The sequence below is a fragment of the Prosopis cineraria genome, unplaced genomic scaffold, assembly GCF_029017545.1.
Source record: "Prosopis cineraria cultivar Desert tree isolate PC_DT_omini unplaced genomic scaffold, ASM2901754v1 PC14, whole genome shotgun sequence".
Lineage (NCBI taxonomy): Eukaryota > Viridiplantae > Streptophyta > Magnoliopsida > Fabales > Fabaceae > Prosopis > Prosopis cineraria.
The window spans coordinates 14,185,156-14,195,238 of record NW_026555345.1 but is presented as its reverse complement, the minus strand read 5'-3'; the positions used below and the strand labels follow the sequence as shown (position 1 = coordinate 14,195,238).

Below are 10,083 nucleotides of genomic sequence, written 5' to 3'. Positions count from 1 at the left end.
AAACCCCAATAGGTGTTTCACTGAGCTGCTATTGATATGCATAATATGAGAGACGATGGAGACAACTTTCCCAAACATAGATTAACTTTTGATGCCTTCCTTTTCTTCTCCTAAGACATCCTTTTGTCTTGGCGAACTCTTCTTCTTCTTATCATGGCTTTGCCCCCCTTTTTTTTAGCTCTAACTTTTGCTTAGATTACCTTTACAGGTTTTTTAACCTAACGAGCTATTCTTTCCTTTTCATTTTCTATTAGCTCTAACTTTTGCCTAGGTTGCCTTTACAGGTTTTCAACCTAACGAGCGCTTCATTCTTTTTCATTTTCTGTTTAAGCAAAGTAACGCTTGACAGCATCTGCATTAATGGGCTTTGCTAACTCTTGACCGTCCATGTTAGCTAGGATCAGTGCTCCTCCAGAAAAGGCATGTTTGACAACATAAGGTCCCTCATAGGTCGGAGCCCATTTGCCTCTATTATCTTCTTGGTTAGGCAATATTTTCTTGAGTACAAGATCCCCAGCACTGAATTCCCGTGGGCGAAGTTTTTTATCAAAAGCTCTTGCCATTCTCTTTTGGTACAATTGTCCATGACACATTGCAATGAGCCTTTTCTCTTCAATCATGTTAAGTTGCTCAAATCGGGTTCGTATCCATTCATTTTCTTCTAAATCTACCTCTGCCAATACTCTTAAAGATGGTATTTCTATCTCAATGGGTGTAACAGCTTCCATTCCATAAACAAGGGAGTATGGGGTCACCCCTATGGATGTGCATGCAGTAGTACGATAACCATGTAAAGCATAGGGAAGCATCTCATGCCAATCCTTATAAGTTACTGTCATTTTTTCAATGATCTTCTTAATATTTTTATTGGCTGCTTCAACTGCTCCATTCATTTGAGGTCTATACGGGGCTGAATTATGATGCTTGATTTGGAACTTCTCGCAAAAGTTCCTGACTTCCATTCCATTGAGATTGGGACCATTATCAGTAATGATCCTTTCAGGAATCCCATATCGGCATAAAATATTTGTCTTCATGAATTTAAGGAACGTCTTTTGCATGATGCTAGCAAATGAATTTGCTTCTACCCATTTTGTGAAATAGTCAATCGCGACAAGGATGAAGCGATGTCCATTCGAAGCTTTTAGGTTAATTGGGCCAATAATGTCAATGCCCCACATTGAGAATGGCTAGGGTGATACCAAATTATGTAATGGGATTAGAGGAGCATTTATCCTATTAGCATAGATCTGACATTTATGGCATTTCTTGACATGCTCAAAGCAATCTTTCTCTATTGTTAGCCAGAAGTAGCCACACCTTTGAATCTGTTTGGCCATAGTGTGACCATTCGCATGCGTGCCACATATGCCCTCATGTACCTCAACCATGATTTTATTTGCTTTTTCTGAACTCACACAGCGAAGTAAAGTACCATCATAACCCCTCTTGTACAGAACATCTTGACTGATAAAGAATGTCATAGCCAAACGATGAAGGGTTTTCTTTTCATTCTCAGTCATTCCAGCTGGGTATGATCTCTTTGTGATATAATCCTTAATATCCTGGAACCAAGGATATTCTTCTCGATCTTCTTCAACATTCAGACAGTACGCTGGAAAGCTTCTAGCTTCCACTTGGATGGGTTGGATATGGACTCCACAATCAAGTTGGATCATTGCTGCTAAAGTGGCTAAAGCATCAGCGAAACGGTTTTTATCTCTAGTCAAGTGATGAAAGCTAGCAACCTTAAATTGCTTAATCAAATCTGTTAGGAGTTCTTGATAGGGAATCAATTTTACATCCTTTGTTCTCCATTCTCCTGTTACTTGATGAATACTGAGAGCTGAATCACCAAATACCTTCAAACACCGTATACCAAAGGTAATAGCTGCTCGAAGACCATTAACACAAGCTTCATATTCTGCTATGTTGTTAGTACAATCAAATTCTAATTTGATGGCAACTGGAAATTGTTTTCCTTCTGGTGAAACGATCACCGCTCCTACCCCATTTCCATGCATGTTGGCGGCTCCATCAAAATACATTTCCCATTCTTGCTCTTCATTGTTTCCTTCACCACAACCTTCTTCTGTAGTACATATGCCTTCATCAGGAAATTGAAATTGAAAATCTAATGGCTGGTCATCCCCTAAAGGATTATCAGCCAAGTGATCTGCTATTGCACTACTTTGACTGACTTTTGCATCACATGCTTTATATCATATTCTGATAGTACAACTTGCCATTTTAGTACTCTACCAACAATGTGCGGACTCTCAAAGATGTATTAAGTGGGTCCACTCGTGAGATTAGCCAGGTAGTGTAGTAAAGCATGTATTGCCTTAGCCTTCTAGTTGCCCATACTAGTCCACAACAAGTTCGCTCAATCACCGGATAATGAGCTTCACACTCATTAAACTTCTTGCTCAAGAAATAAATCGCTCTTTCCTTCTTTCCAGAATCATCAAGTTGACCTAGCATTGCTCCCATTGAGCATGGTAAAGTTGTTAGGTAAAGGATTAGTGGACGATCTGGTGATGGAGGTACCAAAATTCGGGGGATTTAATAAATAATCTTTAATTTTATCAAAGGCCTTTTGACAATCATCATCCCATGTCTCCTTGCAATTTTTCTTTAACAGCTTAAACATTGGTTCGCAAGTGGCTGTTAGATTGGCAATGAATCTAGCAATGTAATTCAATCGTCCCAAGAAACTTCTAACTTCTTTCTCTGTTTAGGGAGATGGCATTTCTCGAATTGCTCTCACTTTATCTGGATCTACTTCTATCCCTTTACGACTCACAATGAATCCCAATAACTTCCCAGAAAGAGCTCCGAAAATGCATGTGTTAGGATTCAATCTTAGCCGATATTCGCGTAATCTCCCAAATAGCTTTCTAAGGACTCCAACATGACTCTCATTCTCTGCTGATTTAGCTACCATATCATCTACATATACTTCAATTTCTTTATGCATCATGTCATGGAATAGTGCTACCATAGCTCGTTGATAAGTTGCCCCAGCATTTTTCAAACCAAAAGGCATTACCCGATAACAATAAGTTCCCCATTGGGTTGTAAAGGTTGTTTTCTCTTTATCCCTTTCATGCATAGGGATTTGATTGTACCCTGAATAACCATCCATAAAGGAATAGCGATAGCTTCGAGCAGTATTATCAACCAATACATCAATGTGGGGTAATGAAAGTCATCTTTCAGACTCGCATTATTTAGATTACGATAATCAACACACATTCGAATCCGACCATCTTTTTTAGGAACAGGAACAATATTTGCCACCCATTGTGGGTAAGTTACTACCTCCAAAAATCATGCTTCTAACTGCTTTATTACTTCTTCTTTTATTTGCAAGGACACCCCCGTGTTCATTCTCCTTAACTTCTGTTTCTTAGGCTTGACCTTGGGAAGTAATGGTATTTTATGAGAAGCAATGCTTGGGTCTAGCCCAGGCATGTCTTTATATGACCATGCAAACACATCTATGTATTCTTTGAACAACTCAATCATTTGTTTCTTTCAGGATTATCTACTATTTTGAGCATTCTTTGATCCTCCTCGGTTCCCATATTAACCATCTCAATCACTTCTTCATGTGGGCATATTCCCTTATCACTTAATTCAAGCATCTTTGAAAAAGTTTTGGATTATGTCTTCATCATCAGACTCACAATCATGCATATCAGTGGCAACGAATGAATCATCTTCACAGGGTTTATTAATCTCTGGGTGGGAGATGGAATCAGAAGAAACAAAATCCCTGGATAATGAATATGGAACGAGATAAAATAAGGAACAGGAATGAAATAGAGAAAAGATGTATTGAAGTAGATAGGGTGGAATAAAGAAATAGACATGAATGCAATTGAAATTCATTTTCATGAATTATGTGTATCAAAAGTTTGCATTAGTGAATACCCAAGATCTATTACCTAAACCTGGGCTCAAAAGTGGATAAAGTAGGAACAACATAATTGAAACAATTACTCTAAGCTAATGACATCATTGGCCTCTTCAAACTCCCAATTCGCCAGAACTTTGTTGGAATCATCGACTGCAATTGAGGCACTTGTTCTGCATGCTACATCTTCATTAAAAGAGATCACTGAGATAGTTGGTTTATATATCATCTCGGACGGGCCTGGGAAGGATTCTTTAATGTGTGGAATCTCCAATTTACTAGCCTTTTTGCCTTTTGCCAAGCTTGCTTTGTCTTTCATCTGGTCTTCTAGGGTAGGCTCATACCCTAACCCTTGGCGATTACAATTATCCAAAACCTTAATTGGACACATAATTCCTTGTAAATGAGCCTAAACCTTTCCCTGGCATAAACCCACTCTTCGTCATGATTTTAGCCACGACGGAATTGATGTTGTGAGTACTATCGCAAATATCTTCAACCTCTAGGCTTTGAAAAGAAACTCCATGATCTTTCTCTGCAGCCTCAATATAAGGGAGTGAGCTTGGTTTGCTCACCATGATTTCCTCCTCTCCTTTAACTGCTATAATTCTCCCATCACTGATGAATTTAACCTTTTGATGTAAGGTAGAAGGAACAGCCCTAGCAGAATGAATCCATGGCCTTCCTAGCAGCATTGTGTAACTTGGGTCTATGTTCATGAGTTGGAAATCCACCTTAAACCTGCTTGGCCCTATCTCCAGGGAGAGACAAATGGATCCTAATACTTCCCGTCTTGATCCATCGAATGCTCTTACCACAATATTACTTTTATGTACACTTGAAGCCTCTAGTGATAATGATTCGAATGTGGAGAGCGGCAAGACATTTAACGCTGATCCTCCGTCAATTAATACTCTTGCGATTATGAACCCTTCACATTTCAAAGTGATGTGCAAAGCTTGGCTTGGTGGACAGCGGTTTCTGTAACTTCCTCTTCCGAAAAGGAAATGGTAGAGGAGGCTTTTACAACATTCATTACACTTGCCACCTTCTCAGGGGTTATATTAGGCTGCACAAAAGCTTGATTCAACACTTCTTGCAATGCTTGGCGATGCGCTTCGGAACTCAAAATCAAAGAAAGTATGGAGATACGCGCTGGAGTTTTCTTCAATTGGTCCACAATGCTGTAATCACTTTGCTTCATAATCGATAAAAACTCATCTTCTAATTTTTCCATTTCTTTAGGATTATCTTCCTTTGGCCTGTTAATACTTGCATTTTTCTCTTTTACCATTTCCTAATGTAAGATGGTAAGTATGGTTTTCCACTTCGAGTAACACCCCCTTGGTTTGCCATTTCATTGCTTGTCCCGGCAATCAACGTTGGGTTTTTGTGGTTCTCCACAATGCTTTGATATTTCCACGGGACTGCTCGATCACTTTCATAGGGAAAGGGATGAGGCGTGCTTATGGTCAATGTTGGTTGTCTTACGTGAGGTACAAGATCTGCAGAGGCTTTTGTTATCACAAAAGAGACTGCCTGAACCCATTCTTTTGGGCTCGAATTTTTAATGACAAGCTCAACATGTTTTTTTCTACCATGCACACTTTGGCGGTCTCCCTTCTTTACAGACACGATCCCTAACGCCATCATTTTTCTAACAGCTCCTTTAAACTGTTCACAACTTTCTATGTCATGGCCTATTTTCTCCTGATGATATCACAGTATCCAGGCATTTGATCACTGATATTATTATGAGGAGCATTTCTCGCATATAGCCATACTCCTTTAAATGAGCATAAAGCTCATTCATAGGCATCCTGATCCTTGCGGAGCTTTTGAAGCACGCATCTTCTTCTTCAATAGCGTTGACTCGTTTTTCGTGATTTGGGAGTGGATCAGTAGTAAGGGTAGAGCTTCCCTCTTCTTTAAGCTGGATATGGTTAGAATCAACTAGGTCTAGCACATTCCTTTTAAACGTCACACAGTCTTCTATTGAGTGCCCAGGTGCACCCATGTGGTATTCACAAACAACATTTGGATTATACCATGCCGGGTAAGGCGGACCAAGAGGCTTATAAGGTCGCGGGACCTAATATTGGGCTGTCAAAAGTTTATGGTACAATTCAGCATTTGTTAATCCAAAATTGGGCCATGGGCGACTATCCCTGGATTGGACATTTCTCCTCTCTCCATCCTGTCCGTGCTTGTTAGGCCTGAACCCAAATTGTTGCTGTCTTTGATTCCTTCCCTTATTGATAAGGGACTTGAGAATTGGTAGCTGCTTGTCTTATAGGTTGAATATAGTTCACATCCCTTTTTCTTTTTTTTGGTCATAGTTCTTTCGTGAACTACTTTCAGCTTGAGAAGTGGCTATCTTCCCTTCCGTATGTCTATGTCAATCCTTTCCCCAATTACCATTAAATCAGTAAAATCAGTGACATGTGTTCCTATCATGTGTTGGTAAAATGGCTTAGGCAATGCACGGATGAAGTACGAGCAAAGTTCGAATTAACCATTGGAGGTTGCACTTGCGAAGCCACTATTCTCCATCTTTGAGCATATTCTTTGAATGACTCTGATGATTTCTTGGTCATTGCTTTCAATTTTATTCTCTGGTCGGAGCAGTAGTATCAGATTGAACTTGTATTGTCTCATGAAAACATCCACAAGGTCTTTCCATCTTTTGATCTTGGTTTGGTCTAGTTGCATGTACCAAGTCAATGCGGCTCCAGTTAAGCTTTCAGGAAAGAAGTTTATCAGAAACTTCTCATCTTGTGACCATATGGACACTTTGTGCAATAGGCCCTCAAATGATAAATTGGGTTACTTGTACCATCATATTTATCGAAGCTTTGGCATCTTGAATTTCTTGGGAACATCAATTTCTGGGGTCAAACATAATTCTTTCAAGTCTAAGGAACCCCACGTGTTTGATCCTGAAGAGCCTTCAATTGATCTTTCATCTCTCCAAGTTCTTCTTTCAATCCTTCTTCTTTATGTAGCACTTGTGGGATTTGGAACATGTAAGCATGATCTTCCCCAGGACCATCCGGTATGTTAAAGGCCCTATCCCAGAATCTTGTTTCTCTGGCGTGGGTACTTTAGGATCTGATCTTCTGTTTGGCTCAATTGTTCTATTAGCCGCGTTCTCATCTGCTACGGTATTCGTGGTGGGTTATCATCACTCCGTCCTTTTAGAGCCTCTGTTAGCAATTTCATCATGTCACTTTATTTCGGCCATTTTAGACTCCACGCAGACATCCGATCATTTAAGGTCGCTGACTCATTCACGTTTTGAATTTTCCATTGCACGACTACGCGATCGTGTGTTGTATGCTCCAGTGGCGGGAATCTGGTCAAACCGATGTTTTCTTTCGAGGCGCAATGTTGGCTTACCTGTGTAACATAATAATTAATTTTAATAAGTTTTACCTTTACGTTTGTTTCGTAAGATATCCAGCATGTAGACATAAGGGTTCACGACACTGGCACCCTTTAATTCCTCCAGAAATTTATTATTTTCATAGGGGATTTAAAGTTGACCATTGAATTAGAAGGACATTGGATCCTATCGAATTCAAGGTTTTAAGCAAATGATGGTAGTACAATCAATCAACAATTTCACAACCACAAAGCGTCATGTGGATCCTCATACAATGATTCAAATGTTAATACAGATTTAGAACTTTGTCACGCTATTGAGTTCTTTTACAATTTCATTGCACAAAATGGAAGAATTCAACAATCTCTAATGGAGTTCCTCTAGGGAGAACCATGCCTTCAGCTTGCTTAAATGCTCTTGCAAATTCTGGAATTTTGTCATTAGCCAAATCAATTATCTGCCTACATTTTAACATCCACTCTTTGGTTTCTTCTGTTTGATCAGGCAAAGTGATTTCCACTCTTCTAAGACTTCATTTTTGTTGATTAAGCCTGAACAAAGTTCTGTGCTGTCTCAGCTGCACTTCCTCTCACCCTGGCTAGTTCATTCACCTTCTTTCCAATTGTCTTGTGAGCGTATTGATTTCTTGCTGCATCTCCTCAATGGGTCTGATGTCTTGTAATTCCTCTTCATATGCATCATTTTCTCTGACATTTTGACAAGTCTTGCTTTAGTACTTTGAACTTTTGTTATCACTAGTTTGCACTTCCCTTTTCAGTTTGGCATTTCCTTTTTCAATTTCTTAGTCTCAGGTGTTTCTTCAAGGTTATGCCCTTCTCTTTCCTTTGCTAGCTTCCTCCGTAACTCAACATGCATTGGTTTTTGGTATTTTTCCAATTCTTCTTTATCTTAGACTCTGAGTTAGCAAGCGCTTGTAACTCATTTTCCTTCATCTTCAAGCATTCAACCAATTGCCCATTAATCTCTTTCAAGTCATTGCCTAACAAGGGATTTTGAGGATGAAATAAAGGATTTGCTCCTTGAATCATACTCTTCAGCCAATAGTGTATTCTGGACTTGAGTTTACTACACGTATCTCCTAGCTCAATCTTCCCTTTGTAACCTATCTCTTGCCATGCTTCTTTGACATTCTGGTTTAATAACTTTGTCCCATCCTCCTTATGTAGAAAGTATAACTCCTGCCACCTCTTTTCTTAGAAGGAACATTTTGCTTATAGGCCAGTTGCCTTAACGCTAAGGAAGGGTTATAGTTGATACACCCTCTGGGTCCCCATTAAAGGCACATTCGGAAAGTCACCACATGGTAAATAACCTCTCTTCCACCACCAGTCTAGTTTCCATAAAATGGAACTTTCTTTAAGTTCTGAGAAGGTCTTTTCCAATCCATGTAGCTCATTCCGTCAATCACGAATTGGCCTTTAAAAGACATGAGTGGATTACTGTCTGAGTCGTTCTTCTTTCTGAAAGGAAGCGTCTTTCCATAAAGGTGGCCAAGCATCCATAAATCCAGTAATGCAATACAACAATTGACCTTTCCTTTCCCTTTATTGTGACATTGAGTTAAGGTCAAGTACGTTTTGCCAAGATTTGCTGGTTACCAGATTCACGTTATGGTATTCCACCATTGGAATACACTAATGGCTCCTAAGTCAATTATGCCAATTGATGATGGAAACAGGATTATTCCATATATGCATAAGGCAAAGACTCTGCAAAATGTAACCCAAGCCTCTTTTCCTGCCAAAACTTTCAAGTGGGCTTCTACATCAGCTCTTGAGATTCCCTCTGTTTGTCCTGGGCAAAAACATTCGTACCTTTCCTTAGGAATTTCCAAAATTTTCGCTATCGTGCCTCGAGATGGTAAATACCCAGGATAAAGATTATACTGCCATGTTTCCTTAAGGGGGCATTCTCAAATTTTCTCATATTCTCCAAGTCGTGCCATTTGGAAGTCTTGAAATGTGAAACATCTTAACGAGGCATCCCAATATTGGCTTAATTCCATTATTGCATCTATTAGTATTGTGACTGACAGAAGATCAAGATATTTCCATATTTCCTTTTAAAATCTTGCATAATCTTCCCTTTGATATGACGGCTCAACTCATTAAGGTTTTCCAGCGGCTCAACTTTTACAGATAATTTGATCCCTTTTCCCTGATATAATTTCCCAGTGACTTAGATTTGTACTACCTTCGAGTGCCATTATCCCTTATGCCAATTTCACAAAGATTCTGGATAACTCACGGTCCTGTTAATCAAAACAAAGGTTAATAAATTAAAATTCTCATAATTTTAGCAAGCTATCGGCTCACTTTTTTGAAAACCCTCTCCCTCCAGATACTTATTGCACCATAGGGAGATGGAGTAACAATTAATGGACGAGAGGCTTAAATCCCCTACATGATTAATGTGTTGAAAGGTTAGCCTTACAATCTTATTTTTGAGAAAGAGAGAAAAAATGATAAAAATGATTTTGATAACAGATATGCAAGGGAAAAACTCCATTTCTCCTCAATGTGCTTATTGCCCCATAGGGGAGGAAAGGATTAATAGCCTACGTTGCAGCTAAAACTGACACATGGCTAAAGTCTCAACTTTACAAATAACACTCAATGACAAGAGAAATTATTTAATTGTGTTTTTTTTTTAAAAAAATGCGAATACTTTATGATGACATGCTATGACAATGATGCAATAAAAGATCAATACTCTCATCCTGCGTCCTATTCAGGGAGACTTAAGTTCATAATCG

The 10,083-nt window shown here is 39.1% G+C and overlaps 1 pseudogene; it reads right to left on the bottom strand.

The window, feature by feature from the left end:
• Positions 1–326: 326 nt before the first annotated feature.
• The window catches only part of LOC129292335 (uncharacterized), an 11,240-nt pseudogene continuing 1,483 nt past the window's right edge, over positions 327–10,083 (bottom strand).